Here is a 23,092-nt window from a genome sequence, read left to right as displayed (position 1 = left end):
ATTCTATTCTGATTTATCATTTCCCATAAGTTCTGTACCATTTAAGCAATGAATGGATAACAGTTGTTATCTTTACTAATGTTATCACCATCATCACTGACAAAACAGTAACATTCTGAAATCCCATTTTGCTGTCCTCTTGTGAACTGGGGGGTTGATTTAGTAAGAACTAGGATTATTCACCTGTCTCAAAATGTCTAAACCAGGGTTACACAATCATATTTTTAATATTAAATATTAGGAAGGTGATCAGACATTTTGGCCATTTCCCCTGTCACTAGGATTTTGGGAGTTTTTTTAAACCAAAAAAGTAGTTTCAAGTATTAATCAGTCAAAACACATTGGTAAAATACAGAAACTATGATGACTGCTGAATCACAGATGCCACATCTTACTAAGGACTGTCATTCTAAATTTTGGTGTTTATCTTTTATCTTAATCTAAAACTTGTTTATTTTTATCTTACGAAAAATAATCAAAATAGTGACTGATTTTCCATGAATAACATATCTGATTCCAGTTGATAATTAAATTTCTGACAAGAACATTTGTGTTATCGTTTGCTTTTCATCTGAAACAACTGGTTAAGCAACTTCTACTCTTTATCCTTCACCCATGTTTTTTGTGCTGGTGACTCATATTAATGATACTGGATATGAGATCACTGAGTATCAGTCCTTCTGTACCGGGGTACAGTTCCATTTCAGATTTGTATATGCCATAGCTCCTGATGGTGTCCATATACTTACCACTGGAATGGGTTATTATTATTATGAGCAGGGTAATTGTAAACCATATTGCAATGTGGAAAAAAAAAAAAAAAACTTGACCAGTAAAGAAAGAACATAAAAGTTCACTCCTCTAAGTGTGGTAAAAGCACAGGGTAGTTTAATCTTTGCCTTTAATATCATATTTCACTGATTTACTGAGGACCATTATTAATGATGTTTATGGGTCTCAAAAAGTTTTAGAATTTTACAGTTAACCCACATTTTCAGAAAAATTACCTCAAGGTATTCCAGCAAATTAAATATAATTGCAGGAAGAATGTCATGTTATATAAAGAAAAATGATAACCCCACTATATCAATGCAATACTTAAGTTGGATTCCCTTGGCTCCATTTCAAAATATTTTTTTTCCACATAACTCCCAGTACATATCAATAGCAATTAGTATTTTTACATAGTAACTTTCATTGAAGTTTTTGAGATTTTTAAAAATCTACCTCCCTCATAGTCTATACATTTTGTGTATATAATTAACTATTGACTAGTTCATGAATTGACAAAATGCTTCATATGGTAATTAATCTATAAATATTTATAAACTAAATTCAAGGAGCAAAATATTAAAATTTCCCACTACTAACAGTAAATGGTGTTATTAACTACTTCAGTCTTTCAGAAGACCAATTTGGAAATTTTATCAAAATTTCAAAAATGTGTTTGTTTTCTCAATATGACAATATCTAGAAATTTAACCTAAAAAAAACTTCCATATGTCCAAAATATGGAATAAACATAGGTTTTATAAAATTGGTATGAATAAAATTTGGTACAGCATATATATATATATATATACACACATATATATGTATATATATACATATATATACACTTATGTGATATTTACATTATATATGTATTATATAATTTATATTTTTAATTATCAATATCTATCAAACATGTATTGAGTAATTAACTATAATATAGTTTCAATACTATATAGCCATTTAAAAAAGTGTGGTAAATACTTATGTACTAACATAGAAAGATGCATGATATATAAGTTAAGGAAAAAAATAGTGTAAACATTCCCTGTAAAATAAAGATTTCGATAATTTGTATGTATTCACCTATGAATATCCTATCTTTATGTATGGATAATTTTCAAAAATATATTTAATAAAAGTTGCCTGTTGGAAGGGTATGGAAAGGAATTTCATTTACTTTTTTGTCCATAACTGAATAAATATAATTTTAAAAGATACAATATTGACATTATTTCATGGGTAAGGTATTACTAGTGAGACAAGAAGGGGAAGTCTAACAATCAGTGCTGAAGTGGCAAGGTAAACAAATCTCCATATATATTTTTTTAGAGAACCATGTGTTAATATGCCAAGTAGCCTCAGTTTTCAGCTTTTTAATTGGAAAAATTAATTCAATCTAATTACAGATTGTCTCTGACTTCTGATGGTATGACTTCTGATTTTTCAACTTTATTATATTGCAAAAGCAATATGCATATAAGAGAAGCCATGCTTAGGGTTTTTAATTCACATCTTTCCCAACTAGTGATTTACAGTATGAGAGTTTGTCATGATGATGGGCAGCCACAGCAAGCCACAGCTCCTAGTCAACCACGTGATCAAGAGGGTTAATGACTGAAACACATGCAACCATTCTGTACCCATTCAACCATTCCAGGTTTTTTTTTTTTTTTTTTGCTTTCAGTACAGTATTCAATAAATTACATGAGCTATGCAATATTTTATTATAAAAGAGACTTTGGGTTAGATAATTTTGTCAAACTGGAGGCAAGCTAGGCTCAACATGATGCTGGTAGGTTAGGTGTACTAAGTACATCTTCAACTTCTAATATTTTCAATTTATAATGACTTTGTTGGGCTATAATCCCATTGTAATTTGATGAAGGTTTGTTCATATTCATAGTTCCCATTTGCTTGCTGCACTTTATTGAAGTTTTGAAGCTGCCAAAATTTTAAAGATTTTGGAAAATGCTCTATTTAGAAAAGTTCTGATTAATTCAGTATATACTTTTTAAACATCTCTTTCTACCAAGCAGTTTTGCATGATAATAGTGTATTTATTTCTTAACATTTTAAATTCTCCAGCTTTTTTATCCTTTCATACCAAAAGTCATAATTATTTCCATAGCAACCATGCTCATTGTCAGAGGTAGAAATTTTGACTTCTGTTGGGTATTTCTTTAGGAGCAAAGGAACATTTAAACAACAAAAGGTGCTATTTTATGAAAATTATCAAGAATTGAGAGCAAAAAGTATTGGATGTTTCCCTTAATAACTTATAGTGATAACTTATCATCAGTGTAAGTTATTGCCAAAACCCAACTCTATTTTTCCTTAGTTATCTCAAGTTATAATTAATATCTTCCTTTTCATGGTTATAATTTCTTTCTATACCAAGATAAGTTTTAACATATACAAAATAGAGAATAAATATTTCCACATTTTCAGTTATGAAATCTGCTCTAAATGTTATTTTCTGATCCCAGGCTTTTAACTAAAGGGAAATTTCAGTATAGAAGCTCAATTAATTTAGTATTTCATTTAAAAAGTATTCTTTTTCTCCGCTGGCCCCTCCAAAATATTACCAGCATCTTATTTAATATGGTATTGAATATTATGATTTAAAACTAAAGATTTATTTGATTATGCAGGTTTATGAGTGATAGATAATAAGCATTCCCATAATACATTCTTGAATACAAGAATGATGAACACTGAAGCAAAACTTGTTTTTTCCTGCAGCTTTTATTGCTTGAAGTGACTAAGACCACTGGATGGAGATACTGAGTTAGTAAAGTAGAAGGGAGTAGCTTCTATTTTGTCACATCTGTTGATTTGTTTAGAGATGGCAGGTAATTTAGGTGCATCTTCTTGAAAATCATTATCACTACCACCAAGAGAACATGCTTTGTAAGGAGGAAAATGGGATAGGATACAGAAATACCAGACCTGTCTTGCCCATTATCACAATATGAGTTGGTCATAGATCCCAAGCTACAATTCCCTTTCTCCTGGTTTACTGTTTAGTGAATTGGCAAGTAAAACAAGAGGACAAATGAGATTAAGTTAGCAAAATGTTAAATATGGGGGCTTTGCTTGTGCCAAATTTATTAATGAAATTTAAAGCTTTGAAAGAAAATTTCCTTTATATGACTTACTTATATGTTAGATAAAAATAGGGGCCCCTGGGTGGCCTAGTCACTTAAGCATCTGATTTCTGCTCAGGTCCTGATCTCAGGGTCCTGGGGTAGAGCCAGGAGTCTGGCTCCTGGCTCAGTGGGGAATCTGCTTCTCCCTTTCCCTCTGCACCCCTGCCCTGCCCCGGCTTGTGCTCTTTCTGTCTCTCAAATAAATAAATAAAATCTTTTTTTTAATCTTTAAAAGAATATATACCAAACTACTATGTGAAAAGTGAGTGCTGTCACATTTCCAGCAATAAATGCAAATTCTTTAGTCAAAATTTAATCAAACTGACAAATTATGAAAAACAAGAAAACTAAGAGCGGGCAAACTCTGGTACAAACACTCAAGTTTTCAAGTTGGAATGTGAGGATTAAACTGCATAGCACATTGCAAAATTCCTCTTAGGAGCAGGGTGCTCAGCATGAGAATAATCTCAACTGAGAAGGCAGATTTGAGCTCCCTCTGAGTTTTCAATGAGGTCCCATATTTAGGCTAATTATGCTATTCTTCTAGCTGCTTGGTTGGCAATCTCCTCCTGATTTTCACATATCTTTGACCATATTAAAACATTCTCTTATGTCTGTTTTCATCTACCACACCACATGTGAGCTTTCCCAAGACAGGAACTGTGCCTTGTTTTCCTTTGAATCTAAAACCAGTATCTGGCAAATGGTACAAATTCAATATATATTTTAAACTGTATTGATATGATATGATGGATGAATCAATTAAATAAAATATTGCCTCATTTCAGCCATCCTCCCAAAGACCCCCTCAAAAATGTCAAATTTTTTAGACCATTAAAATATATTTACCCTGAAATAGTAAGTTTAAAATTGAATATTATATAGCTTTGGACAGTTTTCAAACAATTTAGCATATGCAATGTCATTTTATCTATAGGTAGATATTAAGGAATATTTTAATGATATTTTAGGGAAATCTACTACATATCAGACACTGTACAGTTATTTTACAGGCAGGGAAACCAAGCTTCAAGGTATTTAAAATGAAATGCTCAGTATCAGAGAGGGCACAAATGGCAGCATTCCAAAGACAAGAGCATTCCAATTCCTTTTCCATTCTAGACACTTCATTCATTTTATGTCACTACACTGTGATTCCAGAAGGAAGCTAAACTCTCCAGAAAAATGACACAGAAGCCAAATTAGCTATGTATACTTCTGGGAAAAAATTAAAATATTCTTGTTTATTTTTTGCTCATTAGTTTATTTCTAATAGGGGTGCAAGCCATGGGAAATATAATATAGAGGAGTGAAATTTTGATAATGAAAGAGTATTAAATATCTCAAAATCAGTATACTACAGACACTATCTTTCCAAAATTTTAAAATAAACAACATTTTGTATTTCTCTAATTATAAGGCAATAAATACAAAGTGAGAAGATATTCAAATGCATTTGTGATCCTACTTATAAGCAGTGCAGTTAGATGTTTATATATAATATATAAATAGATATGAAAAAATAAGTTTTTATATGTTAATATTCATATAATGTAACTTTTTAATTAGAGGACCAGAGTTGGGGGGTTCTAAAATTTTTTTAAATGCTTAAAAAAACCAACTCAGAATTTTATATCCAATGAAAAGAATCTTTAAGGATACTAAATAAATACATTTTCTGATTTTAAAAAAGAGTTTAGTAATAACAGTCTGTACTAGATAAATGCTAAAGAACATTTTTTCAGAATGAAGAGAAGTGATGTCAAATGAAAATCAGATTTTCAGGAAAGAAGAAATGATATGTATATGGATAAATATGAAAGACTAAGCTTTCCCCTTAATTTTCTTAAAACACATAAAGCTGTTTATATAGCAATACCATGGGGTTGATAGAAGGCAACAGAAGACTTCCCATTCAGATATGATGGCATAAACCATTTCTCCCAGTTCTTTCCTGATAAGTACAACCATGTACAACTCTGGCAACAATGCAAAAGGCAACAACAACAAAAAAGAACTTTGAAAGGTGCAAAGAAGAAGGCAAACTGGCAAATAAGTAAAGAATCATACTATGTTCATAGACTGGATGACTCAGCATAGAAAGGTGTTATTTCTCTCCAAATTGACAATAGGCTTAAGGTAATTCCTATCAAAATCTCAGCCAGGTTTTAGTGCACATACATAAGCTTATTATAAAAAAATATGAAAGCATCAGGTCCCTTGAATACTTAAAATAATCTTCACAAATAATATTAAAGAAGGAGAAACACATAGTAAGATTTATTATATATGTAGCTCTATTAAACAAGATATTATGATATTGAAAGAGACACAGACACATAAATCAATGAAACAGAATGGACACAAATATGCCAGACATTTCTTTGCAAAGTCACAAGAGCAATTAAATGTAGGAAAGATAGCCTTTTCCACAATGGATCTGGAACAACTGGGTATCTACACGTAGCAAAAAAAAAAAAATGAACTGTAACCTAAACGTCATATAAAACTAACTCAAATTTGGTCATAAACTTGAAGTTAAACATAAAAACATAAAACTTTTGGGGTGCCTGGGTGGCTCAGTGGGTTAAAGCCTCTGCCTTCGGCTCAGGTCATGATCCCGGGGTCCTGGGATCAAGCCCCACATCGTGCTCTCTGCTCAGTGGGGAGCCTGCTTCCCCCTCTCTCTTTGCCTGCCTCTCTGCCTACTTGTGATCTCTGTCTGTCAAATAAATAAATAAAATCTTTAAAAAAATATATAAAACTTCTAGGGGAAAACAGTATCATAATATTTTACTGTGGGATTTGTGGTAATAGATGCAATATATATTGCAAGAGTATGAGAAATTCTTATAAGAGCCATATAATATGCCATCTTCTTCCTAAAGCTCTTCTGAATATTCCAAGTCGTTCATAATATATATATATATTTATATACAGTCCTATCAGGGGTGTGTGTGTGTGTGTGTGTGTATGTGTATACCTGATAGGACTGTGTACTTGTCTTATGATAATTTCTAAATGTTAACTTTTTTATAGTTAATTGTTCACTTTTTAGATACCTCTGATATATTTTAGTCTTCTTGATAACAAAGTCTGTATCTTTTTCACTATTAAAAACCATATAAGTTAACAACCACATAGTATTTGTTTGAACTATTGTAATGAACTATTGTAAAAAAAAATAAAATATGTTGGTAAGTGATACTTCAAAATTCTAGACGTTTTCAAAAATATTTGTCCTCTAGATGATATCTAGGAAAAATGTCATTATTTCTACATCATTGTATTCATTTCTCTTTCAAAACCTTAATCCATGTCCTTAAATGAAAGATAGGTTCAAAGCAGACTGAATATTGTGATGAAGTGAGCTTCTTTAACCCTGAATGCTAGAGGCAAGCAAATGGCTCAGGAATCCCCCCCGGCTAATGTCAAGGATGTTCCCATCAATATATAATGTGGCCTGGTAGAGGCTGAATGAAGTTGAGGTTGGAAAGCTAAGAAAGATGCTTCAGAAGGTGTATATTTTCTCTTACAGATATTTATTGTGGCAAAGCAGTTCCTGAAGTGTCCCCAAATATAAGTGTGTGTGTGTGTGTGTGTGTAATTTTTACGATAGATAGATCAAAGGAAAGAATCCTTTTGCTTTATATATATATATATATATATATATATATATATATATATATACACCTTTCATAATATACATATAGATATGTTTTATAATATGTAGATATGTTTTATAACATATGCATAAGTGCATATTACAAAATGTGGTGTATACTAGTATACTATTGATTGCTTTAGTCTCAACAAGTTCCTTCTTTACACTGACAGTGGCACCAACAGATTTGTGCTCCAGGTGCAAAATGTTATAATTACATGTGGAAAAGCTACAACTGTTTCTGCTTCCCTTGGCTGCCATTCTTTAGCTGAGTTGCTTTACAACTTGAGAAAATGATCATATTAACTAATAATTATTTTGAGGAAACACTTTTAAATCTCCTTGCAGTGACAATCTTTTTTTCTGTTTTTTGTTTGTTTGTTTTTTGTTTTTTGGAGCTTCAATGGGTATTTTTTTTTTAATGGTATTTGTATAGATATTGAACTCTTGGTTTTTACCACTAGAAGACAGATGTCTACAGATTCATCTTACTAAGAATTTGCAAGTGACCATAAATATTGGTTTGAGTAATGCAAGTGAGCTGTACAGACCAGGTAAGTTACCTGCTTTTATCTCTTCATATTTTCTCTTAATTCTTAAAACATTGCATATTATTCTGTGGTCTGACTCTATGATATAATTTAAAATAATTCATATTTGGATTGGAACAATTTATTCCTAGTAATATTAAAGAACCTATTTTGTTAGATATCAGCTATTTTTATCCACACTGGAGGGAATGTACAACATTCCTGGAGGACAATTTGACAATAAATAGAAAAAACTTAAAATGTACACCTACTTAAATAGAATGATTCTTCCTTGAGGAATACAGAATACATAATTACAATTGTGCTCAAATTTAGCCTCAAGAATATTTATTGGACGATTATAAATAATAACCAATACTTATAATGATGTAAATAATAAAAACATGTGCTTGAATATGGTACCTCCTTGAAATGGAATAATGTTAAATAATTACAACTAACAATAGTAAAATACGTAGTGATGGGAAGAATATTCATGATATGCATATAAATGCAAAAAAACCTTTCACGTACCTATGTAGGGATAGAGATGATGAGATAAGCATACACATACACACATGCCTAGTTATCCATAAGAAAAAAAATACTGAAAGCCTAAAATTCAAAATAGCAATAGTCGTTATTCCTAGTGAGTTTTGTTATAATTTTCCAAATTATACCAAAGAATATATACAAATTTTGTATTAAGAAATGCAGTACCTTCGAAAAGAATATATTTAAGGATAGTAACTCTATTATGAAAGATCTCTTGAAATGACTAATAGACTATTTTTACTTAGTGCTTTAAAAAGCACACACACTAAGTATCTGCTCTGTGCCAGGCACTGTGCTAAGTTAGGAACTCATGACTAAGTGCACAAAGAGGAAAATCAGTACAATAACAGTTCAATGAAATTAGTGTTACCATAGATGTTTGAATAGAGCCCAAATGAAATCTAGAGAAAAGTTTAACTTATATGGAATGTTTCTTTTCATTATAATAATTAGTCTTAGATTTGATGATTTTACTGTTCACATATGCCAAATTCTTAAAAGAGTTTGCTCTCCTGTACCCTTGATTCATTTAATATTTTCTAAGTTAACCCCAGATCATTGTCATGCATCTATCACCACACAGTTGCAAAAGTAATACATACGTCACAACTTCTCATCTGCCACCATGTAATATTCACTTATTTTTAGCTCTCTTTCCTGGAGGATTAATTTAAACAATGACTTCTTTGGCAACAAGTTAATATTCTTTTTGATACAGCTTTTACTTACTTGGAGAAGTACATGACTTTCATCCTGGAAACTCCTAGGTTGAATAGCTACATATGTACTTTTGCAGTGCAGGAAGGACTTTAATGTAATTTATCTAAGATACCCAAACTTCTCCCTGTTCATCCTGATTGTGCCATGTCCTAAAATTTCAAAGAGGAGAAACGAAGCAATTAAAAATGGAATATTTATCTAAACCCATGGGAACTTAAAAAATTGCACTGTAAAGATATTGAAACTGAGCAATCTAAATTAGAGAACTACTGGAATAGCATCTTTAAATTATTTATCTACACAAGATTAATCTAAATTGAGCCAAGTATTATAAAAGGACTAAAAAAAACTCAAAAGAAAGTCATAATTAGTAGACATTTTAGACAAGGGCATAGCACAACCATATTGTGTCATTTTTTTCCCATATCTGGTCCCAGTGTGGCCTTGTCCTTTTGTTTTGAATATTTTTCTTCCCCACATACAGGTAGTTAACTGTTGGTGCCATATTTATGGTACAATTTGGACTGCATTTCATCTGAGACCATCTCTCATTTCCCTCTTCTAGGAGAGCTATGTTCATAAGGTTGCACCTCAGGGTTATGGCAAAGCAGCAATGAAAAACAGATGAAAATAGCAGATGAAAAGCATCCCTTTTCAGTGTATCAGAGAAGGCCACCTTCTTGTTTGAATTTTTTAAAAACATTTTTTGGAAAGTAACTTTAGAAATACATAAAAATACAGAAATAGTAGAGATACTTTCCATATACTTCTCAGGTAGCTTGATTCAATGTCAATATCTTATATATAATATCTTAAAATATTTTATATATAATATCTTATATAACCATTGTACAATTAACAGAACCAGGAAATTAACACTTGTACAATACTATTAACAAAACTACAGTGCTTATTCAATTTCACCAGTTTTTTCACTGCTTTCATTTTTACTTCTCCAAGATCCCATTTAGCATTCCACATTAAAGATGATTGTTCATTCTCCTTAGTGTCTTAAGTCTGTAACATTTCCTCTTTCCTTTCTTTTCTTTCAAGACCTTGACACTTCCAAACAGCACTGATCAGTTTTTCATTTTTTTTCCCCCAAATGTCCCTTACTTTGAATTTGTCTGATGTTTTCTCATAAATGGATTGAGGTTATGCATTCTCACCAAGAATACCATAGAAATGATAGTACATCCTTCTCATGCATTACATCCCAGGACTCATGAGGTTGATATATCTTATTACTGGTGATGTTGATCCTGATGATTATTTGTGCAAGGTGGTTTCTACAGTTTCTCCACTGTAAGTTACTATCATTCCCTTTGTAGTTAACAAATATCTTGGGTATATGCTTTGAGATTATGCAATTCTGTTTCTCCTTAAAATTTTATCTACTTATTTTAACATACATCAGTGGATCGGTCTCTGTTAATTATTTCAGTGTGATGCATTTTCTATTTCTTTCTTGCATACTACATTTATAAGGAATATCAGTCCCTGTTGTTCCATGTGTTTATTAATCAATTATTTATTATATTGGCAGAGGTTCATGGATATTCATCTTATTTAATGCTACAATCTAATATTATCATATTTTTTTTTTCTTGCTCAAATTGGTCTGGTTTGACCATCTGGAGAATTTTAAGATTTACTGTTTTTTTCATTGAGATCCCATTATTTATTTATCTATCATCTATTAAACACCATGAATTTGTACTGATACATTGACTTGCAATTCAATACCACTCACTTCATTTTAAAGCCAAAATTTCTCTTTTATAACTTATTTTTCTAACAGTTATTTGGATCTAAATCTGGACTTCAGATACTGTTCTCTACTTACTGTCATTTTATCGACTTCATTATCATATTCTTCATTATGGAGGCATTATAGTATATTTTAATGTCTTGTCACTTTCAGTTTCTGTATGTTTTCATGGGATATGGTTTAGATATTTGCTCTGTTCCATGCTTCTCTTTTTCTTCATGAAGGATTCCAATAACACAGATCCCTTCTTTGCCTTCTGTTTTCATTACTTTCTTGGTCAGTCTTTTCTCTTCTTTGTCTTTTTATCCTATTGGTTGTTAAACTGCCTTCTATGTCCATTATTGAAATTTGAGTACATTCTCTCTTGGAAACCTTGTAAATTATTCTTCAATCCTGGGATAACTTGTCTTTTTTCATTCCTGAGTTCAAATAATTCTTCTATTTGTTTCTTCTGTTTTTGTGTTGTCTTTTTTTTTTTTTTCTGAATTTCTAGCTCAAGGTCATTTTCCATACTCTAAAATATCTGTTGAGTATATTTAATTCTGTTGGAAAAGCAAATTATGGTTTTCTTTGGCTTCATAGTTACTTTCCTTTTTTCATTTCCCTGCTTTTCTGTAGTAGTTCTCTATGGCCTTTACTTAGGTTAATTTTTCTTACATTAAGGTATTTTACATGATTCTTAGTTTAACAGCACTCTTTTCTGTCAGTCTGGCAAATTCCAGTTATCTTAGTAGAGTTTGATTTTTTCCTCTGGTGACACGGGTTGTGGTTTTCTTTCAGCTAGTATCCTAAATCTCCTTATTCTTCATTCTTTGCTGTCTAATTACCAGCAGGCATTGCTTTCTTCCCTGTTGGCTTTTTCCTCCTCACCAGAATTTATAGGTTAAGACTGTCCACTAAAATTGTGCTTGTCTTTTTGAGTCAGCTTGCTTCATTAAATAGAGCCTGCCACTTTAAATCACATGCCTGGCACTTTTTATGATATTCTTTCCTACCAGGATTGAATAATTTGAATATTTCCACATAGTTTATAATCTGATATTTGTGACTTTTTTTTTAGGATTTTCATATTTAGAATGGAGTTAATCTTCCTAATGTCACCTTATCTTCATGCTTCTTCCCTAGTGTTCTAACACGATGTATTTCTTATAGTTTTTCTTGTTCTGCTGCTAAGCTCTGTGGCAGAGTGGGGGTGGATGGGAGCATGTGAGAACTTGGCACTGATATTTATTGTTATTCTCTTTTTCCTCATAGAATTTGTGGTTTTGACATTCTCTGTCTTTCAATAATCCTGAAGGTGTGGTATTGCACAGAATTTTTGCTAACATAAGTTCATTTCATAGCATTGGGGAGAACATTGAGAGAGGTACTTTATGATGTATCCATTGTCTACAAAAGACAGTTTCCTAGTGAATATTCTCCACTGTGTTTTTATATTAGAATTGGGAGTTATCTTTTACTAGCTTATATTCTTTTAATATCGCTCAAATAATTAGAAGCTTAATTGCTCTTGCCTCAATGACTTTTTTGGAAAGATCACAGTTTAAACAATAATTGGGTTTTTTAAAATATTTCTGTAAAATTTTAATGTTGAGCAGTATAAGTCTTTGTCTGGTTCATTCTAGATTAAAAGCAAATTTTTCAAAATGTTGTTTACTTATATTTTCAAGGAGAAGCCATCTTAGTAGTATTCCTTAGAAAATTCCCCATTCACAGCCTGACATTTTCTCTTCTTTTCTTTATCCCTCAAAGGTGATATAAACAAAAGTGTTAACATCACTAAGAAAACTGTAAGGTAGTAATATAAAATAATAAAACATTCCACAGAAACTTTGAACTTCTCATCAAGAGGACATTCAAAAGAAGAAAATAGGTTTCCCAGGAAACAGACCCTGGATACATTTTTTCTGTTAGGAGGTAGAATCCCAGGAAGGACTGACTGAGAGAAAAGGTAAATGATGGAGGGTTGAGGAGAGTGAAGAAGGAAGACAAACACAAGGAGATACATCACAGATTGTGTACAGTTCTTAAGAAAACGATGATTGACAGTATGTAAAACACTTCCAATAAAGCCCTTGCTTCTCCTATCAGTCCAGGGGAAAGGACAAGCTATTTATTTGTTGGCTCCTTCCTGTTTCCTGCTTTTCAATGATATTTCTGCTAATGTCACATCACCCTGCTAGTTAGCCTAGCTAACTAGCTAACTAGGCTAGTTTTATACCCAGAGCATTGGTAATTCTAATTTCATTGGAGCTGGGTTTAAGACTTATTTCTCGCGCTGCTTCTCTTCCTTCTTTTTCAGATCAATGGTGTGGTCTGCTCACTAATGACAACCTTATGCTTGAGTCATGTTACCTGAAGCCAGGTATTTATGACCATAGGAATGACCTATTACTGAGGCAATTGTAACCCAGAACAAGGCAATAGCATAGATCCAGAGGATAGGTGAGGCTGAGGTCATCTGGGATAAAGCATAATGGACTATGTTTACAGTGCCTAATATAACATCTATATACACTAATTGCTATATATTAACCTACAGTTTAATAAAAGTTATAATATATAACATCCCTGGTTCAATACTATATTGCTTTGGGCTTTGTGATATGTAGTTTATTTTTTTGGTTTAGTATAAAATGCAATTCTTTCTTAATCAGGCATGCGGAAATGCAATGAAACAATAATTGCATTTTTTCCCCTATAGTCTACTAGCTAGAAAACAGATAACAAAATATTGCTATTTTGTTTTTATGGATCAAGATCAAGGCTTTTAAAACATCTTTTATTACAATTTAAAAAATATATTGATTATTTTATTTCAATGTGTAAGGAAAGAAGAATTTCACTTTTATTTTAATGATTATTTCCTCTTGAAAGCCAGAACAAGATGTTGAGCAGATTGTTATTTCCCTTTATAGAGCTATGGAGCAATTTTACTTAGCGTCTTCTTCAATAGGATACACAGTAACTTGATGCACATGATAATTCTGGAACAGTTTTGTTTTCTCTTTTTATTTCAATATTCATCTTCAGACTTTGTATAGACTGACCTTTTTGTCTGCATAATACAGAGTATTAAAGTTGAGCATTATTTTTAATGAAATGAATTTTACAACCACTTTTTAAAAAATTTGATCCTGAATAATTCCTTTCACACAGTACTCCAGATATTGTGGAAATTAAAAGTATCCCTTTCAAAAAGCCCTCCATATTAAGACTGAAATATATTCTAGCCTTACGTGGCATTGATTCATGAATAAAAATATACTTTTTTTGTCAAAAGGTGAAGAAAGTAGGGGTAATTTTTTTGTACTTTGGTTTATATAATGAAAACAAAAGTCAAACATTTCAGGCAAACATAAATTTCAATGGAAATAATCACAGTATAATTCTCAATTCAACAGAGACCTGCAAGCTTAGAAGAAAATGAAATGACGTTCAGGAAACTTTAAAAAAATGGAAAAGTGGGGCACCTGGGTGGCTCAGTGGGTTAAGCCGCTGCCTTCGGCTCAGGTCATGATCTCAGGGTCCTGGGATCGAGTCCCGCATGGGGCTCTATGCTCAGCAGGGAGCCTGCTTCCCTTCCTCTCTCTCTCTGCCTGCCTCTCTGCCTACTTGTGATCTCTCTCTGTCAAATAAAAAAAAAAAAAAATGGAAAAGTGAGAGAAAAATCTAAGACTGAATAGTTCAAGAAATCTGAATGGAATATATAGAAATAGTGGTCAAGAAAATAATTAGTAGAACTACTTTTATGTTTATATACTTATATAATACCCTTTGGGAGAGATCAAAGAGCATAGTAAGTATTTATTACTCATAATCTAGATGAATTTTCATGAATGAATAAATGAAATGAATTATCCAAATTCCCTAAATCCCTTCCTCTGGCAATCAGGAGACACAGAGAAAGAAACAGAATGGTTAGAATCTGGAACTACAGTTTAAGGAAATAACTGGCTTCTTTTTTGATGTCCTACCATTTTCACATTTCCTTTCTGCAGTTTATAACAAGCAAAATTATAAGAGATTCTTATCTTTGTGGTTTAATTTAATTTATATGTCTCTTATCAACAGTGTAAATGGGTAGTGAGTTCACATGACTGTTCCAGAAAAAATTAGCTTTATATAACTCAGACATAAGTCCTTTAGTTCTGACAGACCCCAAGTTTCTTATTACAGAGATGTTGTATTAGAACCTAAATTCTACTTGTTTTTGGCCACATTATAGGGTTCCTAGCAGCAATTTCTGTTTTAGACAACTTCATCTGTTTTCCTTCTCTCTTTTAATTTCCAGAATTGTTATTATCAACTTAAGATCTGCAGGCTGCATTTCATATTTTGATCTCTGAGTTATGTGAGTAGGATGGGCCCAAAGGTCATTTATTAATGGTGAGTCTAAGCAACACCTTTTCCACCTAGTTCTGTCTTCAACAGGATAATTGCAATTTGTAAGTGCAATTCTCACTTCTCCATAGATGCTTTCCTTCTTGAGTCAGAAAAAGTGGTAAGAAAAAGCCCCTCAAAACACTTTGATTTTCTATATTCCTAAATTTCTGTTCCTATTCCCTCAAGATTTTGGCTCTGGTTATAAAGGCATTGTTAGTCTTAAGAAAAAAAGTAAGTGACCTAAGGAATGAGTTTTTCAATCAGTATTCCTTTTCCTTTTCATTGGAAATATCACTACATTTAAAGCATCTTAAAGTGTAAAAAGACTTGAAAAGTCTTTTTTCTACTTAGACACTGAGAAGCACCATGCACATGTTTCTAAGCCTACCTCTCTTAACCTCCCTCAAGTTTCTCACTGAAGAGAGCACAGAAATATACAAATATTAAAAAAGAAAAATTTACAGCAGCAACTGAAGCTAAAGAAAGGTAACATCCATTAAAAAGAAATTTTATAGGCCTACTAGACATACTGCAGACAAGAGAAGTATAGCTGAATTGTGAACTTGTATCACATGAAATAATAACTTCATTGGAAAGCTTGTGGAAGAGGACCCATAAGTTTTCACCATAGAAAAATTTTCTATTTTCAGATGCCTTTGCTCTGCCTCTAGAAAACAGATCATTTCCTTGTTAGAGATGGGAAAGCGGGAGAATGAGGGATGCAGGAAAATTCTGAGAACCTACTATCTTCTTCCGAAATGTAAGGTGCTCCCCATAGTTCATCCAGCCCTAGAAATAACTCCTGCCATCCAGATTCTTTTTCTAAATTCTCTCCTAATATAGAAGCCAGGGTTTTTGTCTAAAATACAGAAACGTAGTTTTAAATAAAGTTAAACTTTAAATATGAGAGTCAAAAATGAGTGGCTTCTCAGATCCCTTATCACGTTGGCTACATGTCAATCTTTTGAACTACATCATTTACCTATCCATTCGGATGGAGAGAGGAAGCAAACAATTAATGAATCTAAAGGAGGGAGAGAGAGGGATAAGAAGGAAAAAGAGGTCTGTCTGTTTCTAAGGTTCACAGCAGAGCGAACCTAAACTACTAATCCCTAGAAATTTGCAATTGAGAAATTTAACCAAATCCATTTCACTATATCAGGCAAATGGAAGGAAACATTCTATAGGAGAGAGACAGTTAAGCTGACATTCCTGAGAGATAAAGGAACATAAGAATGCAAAGCTACAATATTTGAGAAATCTACCTTCTGGTTCAAAAGGTCATTTTCTTAGCCCTAACTTGACTCGTGCTCTTCTCGCTTGGGGTTAGTGATCAGAGATAACCTTCCTCTCCTGTTACATTTACAAATGGAATCAACATTACAGAACAGGAACAATATACATTAAGTAACACAATCAGAAATAAATTATGAATTTTTGCAAGAGATCTATGTAGTTCTGACATCTGAATCTTCTCTTTAGAAAACTTTCATCATTTTCTATTTATCACCCCCAAAATTACAACTAAGTTCCTTACCAAAGTCTTCCTCAATTTCATCCCAAGCAAATTTCCTTTACCTTATAATTTATCTTATGTTGCTTTAAAATTACTGTACAAAGTAATTTAAAATTAAAAATTTTAAATTCTTAAAATTTAATGTTGTATCTTTTCATGTATTTAATTCTCCCAGTGGAAAGTTCACTTTTTTTATGATTTCTCACAAGTATATATGCATATGTCCCCTTTTAAGGTTTAAATGATTTTAAGGTTTAAAAGGTTTCTGAAGCCCATACAGGTTTGTTTGTTTGTTTTTCCTATCCCTGCCCCCTGCCCCTTTCCCCAGCCCTATTATTTTGTTCTTGCTTTTGTTTTGTTGTTGTTGTTTCTTTTTTTGCCTCAAGGTCCTTATAACTTTTTGCCTTGTATTAGAAGTAATTACATATATACGGCACCTATCCCATTTCCTGTTAGAATAGGTGTAAGAATTCAGAGTGTCTGAAATGTGAGACATATTTTCTCAGGTGAGTAAAGCTTAGAAAGCGGAGCACAGACTGATTCTCCCCGCCTACTGACGAACAGGGTGCCTTGTACATAAGGGGCCTTCAATAAATGTCTCTCAAACATGTTCATTCCTTTCAAAACACATGCATGCGTTGGTGGTATAGTGGTTAGCATAGCTGCCTTCCAAAACACATGCCATTAAGAAAAACAAAAGGAATACACAGTTTACATTTTCAAATCAACAAACCCAGCCATATCTCTTTATGCAGTAATAAGGTTTATAAAAAAAAAAAAAGAAAAAAACAAAAAAAACCCTGAAAATTCTTTTCCCTGCAGGAATATACAGTCACTAAGATGATTTTATCTTTTGTTATAAAATGGAATAGGTATCCTGAGAGACCATTTTCAAAATGATTCTTTAAAACTATTTCATATTTCGCATAACAAATAGCATGGAGGACAAGGGGAGATGGAGAGGAGAAGGGAGTTGAGGGAAATTGGAAGGGGAGGTGAACCATGAGAGACTATGGACTCTGAAAAACGATCTGAGAATTTTGAAGGGGTGGGGGGTGGGAGGTTGGGGGCACCAGGTGGTGGGTATTGTAGAGGGCACGGATTGCATGGAGCACTGGGTGTGGTGCAAAAATAATGAATATCGTTATGCTGAAAAAAATAAAAAATTAAAAAAAAAAAAAAAACTATTTCATATTTCATTGGTAAATCTCCCTCTCAACCCTAAAGAAGATTTAGGTACTTTTCCTGGACATCTATCTTGTTTTATCCCTTCCCAAAGACAAACCTCTTGGGCTTGGATGTTAATGCCAAGTCATGCAGTGGGATAAACAGGCCATTAACATTTTAAAAAATACACACCTCTTTTTTTATTGAAAAATTCATTTTATGACAGATGGAACCGAAAATTTGCATTTAAATTGGGACTATTCAAGTAAGATACTGCACTAGATTTTTAAAGCTAGTGATTTTTAAATCACTGCACTGTGATTTTTATAAGATTGACAAATATTGCCACCATCACAGATTTTTTGGAAGGAAGTCAAGGAGTGAGATTACTTCCCAAACTAGCGACTGCAAGGATGTCTCATCGCTTTGTTCAGAAATTTTTACTGTATTATGTTCTCCATAAACAACAGTCACTTTTCTGAAATGTGTTTAAAGGTGTAAAACATTAGATGATATGGTTAGAGACTTCTTTATATTAAATGAGTTAAATTCTAGATGTGACTATTGAAATACTTTTCCTGTCAGTCATTTTTTGTGGTATAAAAATATATGAATTTTTTCTCTTGGTGGGCTCCATGACTCTATAATATCTGAAAGATTAAGTTTCTGATAACAAACAACGTCCTGGATGAAACCGTTACTATCTAATTGAAGTCAATGAAAAATGCAGCCTATGACACCAATTCTAAAATTTTATAGAGCTTAACAGTTGTATGAGAGTTTACAACAACAACAACAACAAAATCTAAATCCAGAGATTCTCATTCTGAGTTGAGTGGGACTTTGAAAGAGCAACCCTGTAAGTGATGCACGTTGTCCACAGAAACGTGGAGGGTGGGTGGTAATGGATAATACTAAAATAATGAAGATATTACAACTGTCTTTGTTGATACAGAGGGCTACATTGTTAATGTAATGATAATTCTTATCTGACCACAAACTTGATTAATGAGATTCAAACAGGAATCACGACCAAATGGAGGATTTCCTTTTGATGGGGCAGGCAATGATCCCAGCTTCCAAGAATTTTCTTCTCTTACATTAGGGCTATGTTTGGAATTGGATTAACAGATAAATTCTGAATAATGAAAGCAAAAAACATAGTTCACAAAAGAAGCTGTTTGAGTTCTGGGTCTTTTCAGTTTTATGCTGTTAGTTACTTGAATGCGAAGTGTTTGACTTCCTCTCATTCTCTAGTCATGCATGTTTTTTAAATCTATAATTCCAGGTCTATTTATAATAGGCAATTACAGAGAACACATATATCCTGCTATTTACTTTTTATATTTATACAATTTATATAAAAAATTTAAAAAATCAAAAAGAAATTTTATATTTACTTTTTAAAAAAATAAAAACTCTGTTCTTTACCATTAACATGTTGATAAGAGTTCTGGTCCAGGTCATAAGCATATTTAGGAAAAAGTCCATTTCTATTTCATCTTCTCAAAGATTTTCATCTCCAGAAGAGACGGGCTTCCTGTTAAATCTTTTCTTCCCACTTCTGTCCTTAAACTGATTATAAGATCCTCTCATTTTCATTAAAAAGTACTTATGCTAATCTATCTCTTCAAATATTCCTACAACTCCATACTTATTCCACGAACAAAGTTGTGAAAAATATTCATATTATGTGTCTGACATAGACCTTTTTTCCCCTGATTATACATACACTACACTTTCCCTTAACATAACTACTATAACTAGTTAGTAGAAATTTACGTGAACATGAGTTTGTACCTCTTCATTATACCTGAATACTCTATATTACCAATATTTATTCATTATATGATCAAGTCAATGGATTATTTACATTATGAGGATTAATATATTTTTTCAAGTCAAAGTGTCTTTGAGTAAGAAGGAACCTGGCATTAATTAACCTTGTAGAGTATTTCCTGTACAATGTTCCAACAAGTTCTACCTGAACATATCCAGGAAATAGCAAAGTTAACATAAATAGCAAAGTGAACATACTTCACCCTACGATGCTCAATGAGCACACCTAAGCACTCCCCCTATCCACCTATCACTTGCTGCATATTGAGTAATGCCCAATAGAATACATAGGATGACAGAAGGAGAAAAAAGTGCTTGGGAAACTCATAGGTTTAATGACAAATTTCTGAATAAGTAAGAGAGAAATTAAAATGAACTTTTCAATTGCACTTTAAAATTTACCAAGTTTCTGAAGCTATCTATTAATTTAATTTACAGTATGCCTATACTATAATTATCAACCTTAATTTAGAGAAGAGGAACTGTACCTTGAGGCATTTATTAATTTCTCTAAGCTCACACAAGTTAGAAAATAATGAAAGCAGGGTTGATTTGGGGTTTCTTACTGCCTAAACCAGACCTCTTTTCATTGCAAGAGCATTTTGCATTGCATGCTCTGTGGAGCAGTAGCATGGGTCAGGAAAGGAGGAAAGACCTGTGGTACATTAAGTTTGACAGATGCTGACATAAAGTTGCCTACATTTCTTAACCACAGGACTCCTCAGAGTCTGCAATGTACCATCATGTAGTTTGAGTCTTGTAAAGGGAGATATCAAAGGTAATATACACAACATTATTGAACATTTGGTTTGTTGTGTGGCTGACTGAACCCTGGGACTGGTAGGGTTCCTTAGAATTTCAAGGAATGCTGAACTTTGTGTTTCTACATTCCATATTTAATTTCTAAGTATCAGAGAAGGGACAATAACACTGAATCTGCATTGGAATTCTGGCTAGAAAAAATACTTCTACTTAAGAGAATCATCTGGTCCCACAATAGAAAAATACAGATGATGTTTTCAATTAGGATTAGCTCTAAGAAAAAACAGAATCAACAGGTTAATGATGCATCTGCTCCTTTGTCTCCTATAGATGCAAACTGGAAAATATTTGTTAAAATAGTATAAGTGATATTGAAATAACCTGAAACCCGAGACTCAAAATTGAGAATTCAAAATGCCAGGGTGGTTTGTGGTGAGCACAGACAGATTTCCAACAGTGAGCATTTAGAGAGATTTTTCTCCAAGTTAGTTTCACTATACCTGATTTATGACTTTTAAAAATAGAATTGCTCTCTTATCTCACACTGTGCTCATTTTCTTGAGCTTCCAAAGTCCTCCTTTTTTATTTAAAAAGAAAACAATCACTGCAGTGTATTGTGCTGAATTACATCTAAAAATCCAAACCAATTCTGCAGCAAATTCTATTTAGCTATCCTAATATCATATTTTAATAAGGGTTTCACCAGCAAGATAAAAATTAAATGTTTGCCAGAGTGATGCATTAATAACTCAAAACCTTTAATTATAGCAGGGCCCAATTTAATTAAACCCTACATTAGAAACTGTCGGCCTTCATATCACAGACCCCTAGGTTGAATGGTTTATAGCTGAACCATTAAACAAAGTTATTCCATGTTTCAAATATGATACAAGTTTTCCACTTAGGAGAGAATGATCCTTGTTTTACAAACCCAACATTGACAATAAAGGCGTACTTTTGATTTAAGTAAAGATATTTGGGCACAATTCCCTACAGGTTACTACTAACCTAATTAGTAATTAAAAGTGAAGCAAAATGAGAACAAAATGGAAGGTGAATGAGGTATCTCATATGAATTTCCTTTGACAGAAATGTGGAGAACTTGATTCAAGTTTTAACAAGGGAATTTAACTAGGGAATGAATCTGGCTATTCAAATACTACTTAATTTTCCTGTGATATTACTCCTTGGGAAAGTTTCCTAAGTTCTCTTCTTTTGTCTTCCTTATTCCATGACTACTAAGGATCTTAGATTTAAGATACTGGATTGCAGATTCAAGCATGAAGGAGAATCACTGGGAGGGTTTATTAAAAACAGATGGCTGAGTCTTTTTGAGTTTCTGATTGGGTATATCTGGGTAAGGCTCCAGAATTTACATTTCCAGAAAAATTCCAAATGCTACTGCTGCTGCTATTCCAGGGACCACACTTTGAAAATCATTGGTGAAGAATAAACAGAGACTAGATTCCCTTATAGGATGTCAATGAAAACACGAATGGACAGAAATGGAGGTTATACTCTTCTCTTCTATAGTTCTACAATTTCATTCTGTCTTCTAGTTCCATCAAACAGTTCATTTTTTCTCATACATAAAAATGTTTAAGTTGTTAAATTGAAAAGCAGTATTATTTACTTCGTGATCTAAATTTCTGATTGTTTATATTTATATATATGTTAAATATAATATAAAATATTAACAAATAGGGGCACCTGGGTGGCTCAGTGGGTCAAAGCCTCTGCCTTCAGCTCAGGTCATGATCCCGGGGTCCTGGGATCGAGCCCCGCATCGGGCTCTCTGCTCAGCGGGGAGCCTGCTTCCTCCTCTCTCTCTGCCTGCTTCTCTGCCTACTTGTGATCTCTGTCTGTCAAATAAATAAATAAAATCTTAAAAAAATATATTAACAAATACTTTCTCATGGTGTAATTTTAAATGTTTTATTTTCCTGTGGGTTTATCTATTTTTGTCTAAGAATCTAAAAATCACTCTGTACTGCTCAATAAGAAAAATATATTTATATATTAAATTCATATGTGGGAAGCATAAATAAAATATTAAACAATGTCAATTTACAATAGTAAGTTACTAAAATTAGAATATAAAATCATTAAATACATACTCTATGCCACCTTCACTCAACATGTCAGAAAATACAAGTATGTTAGTTACCTTAACATTTTGCTTTTTTGCATCAAAAAGATCATATATGTATGTTTTTAGTTTTCTAAAAGATTTTATTTATTTATTTATTTATTTATTTG

At 32.5% G+C, this 23,092-nt stretch overlaps 1 protein-coding gene across 1 annotated transcript in view; it reads right to left on the bottom strand.

The window, feature by feature from the left end:
- Nucleotides 1–23,092, bottom strand: part of LRRTM4 (leucine rich repeat transmembrane neuronal 4) — a 1,027,999-nt gene that overhangs the window by 936,190 nt on the left and 68,717 nt on the right. Inside the window, 1 exon segment of the mRNA XM_053447877.1 lies at nucleotides 9,402–9,541. The gene's annotated coding sequence lies outside the window, so the exon portion shown is untranslated.

Source organism: Lutra lutra, chromosome 9 (genome assembly GCF_902655055.1).
Source record: "Lutra lutra chromosome 9, mLutLut1.2, whole genome shotgun sequence".
NCBI classification, from domain to species: Eukaryota; Metazoa; Chordata; class Mammalia; order Carnivora; family Mustelidae; genus Lutra; species Lutra lutra.
This window is presented reverse-complemented; position numbering and strand designations above follow the sequence as displayed.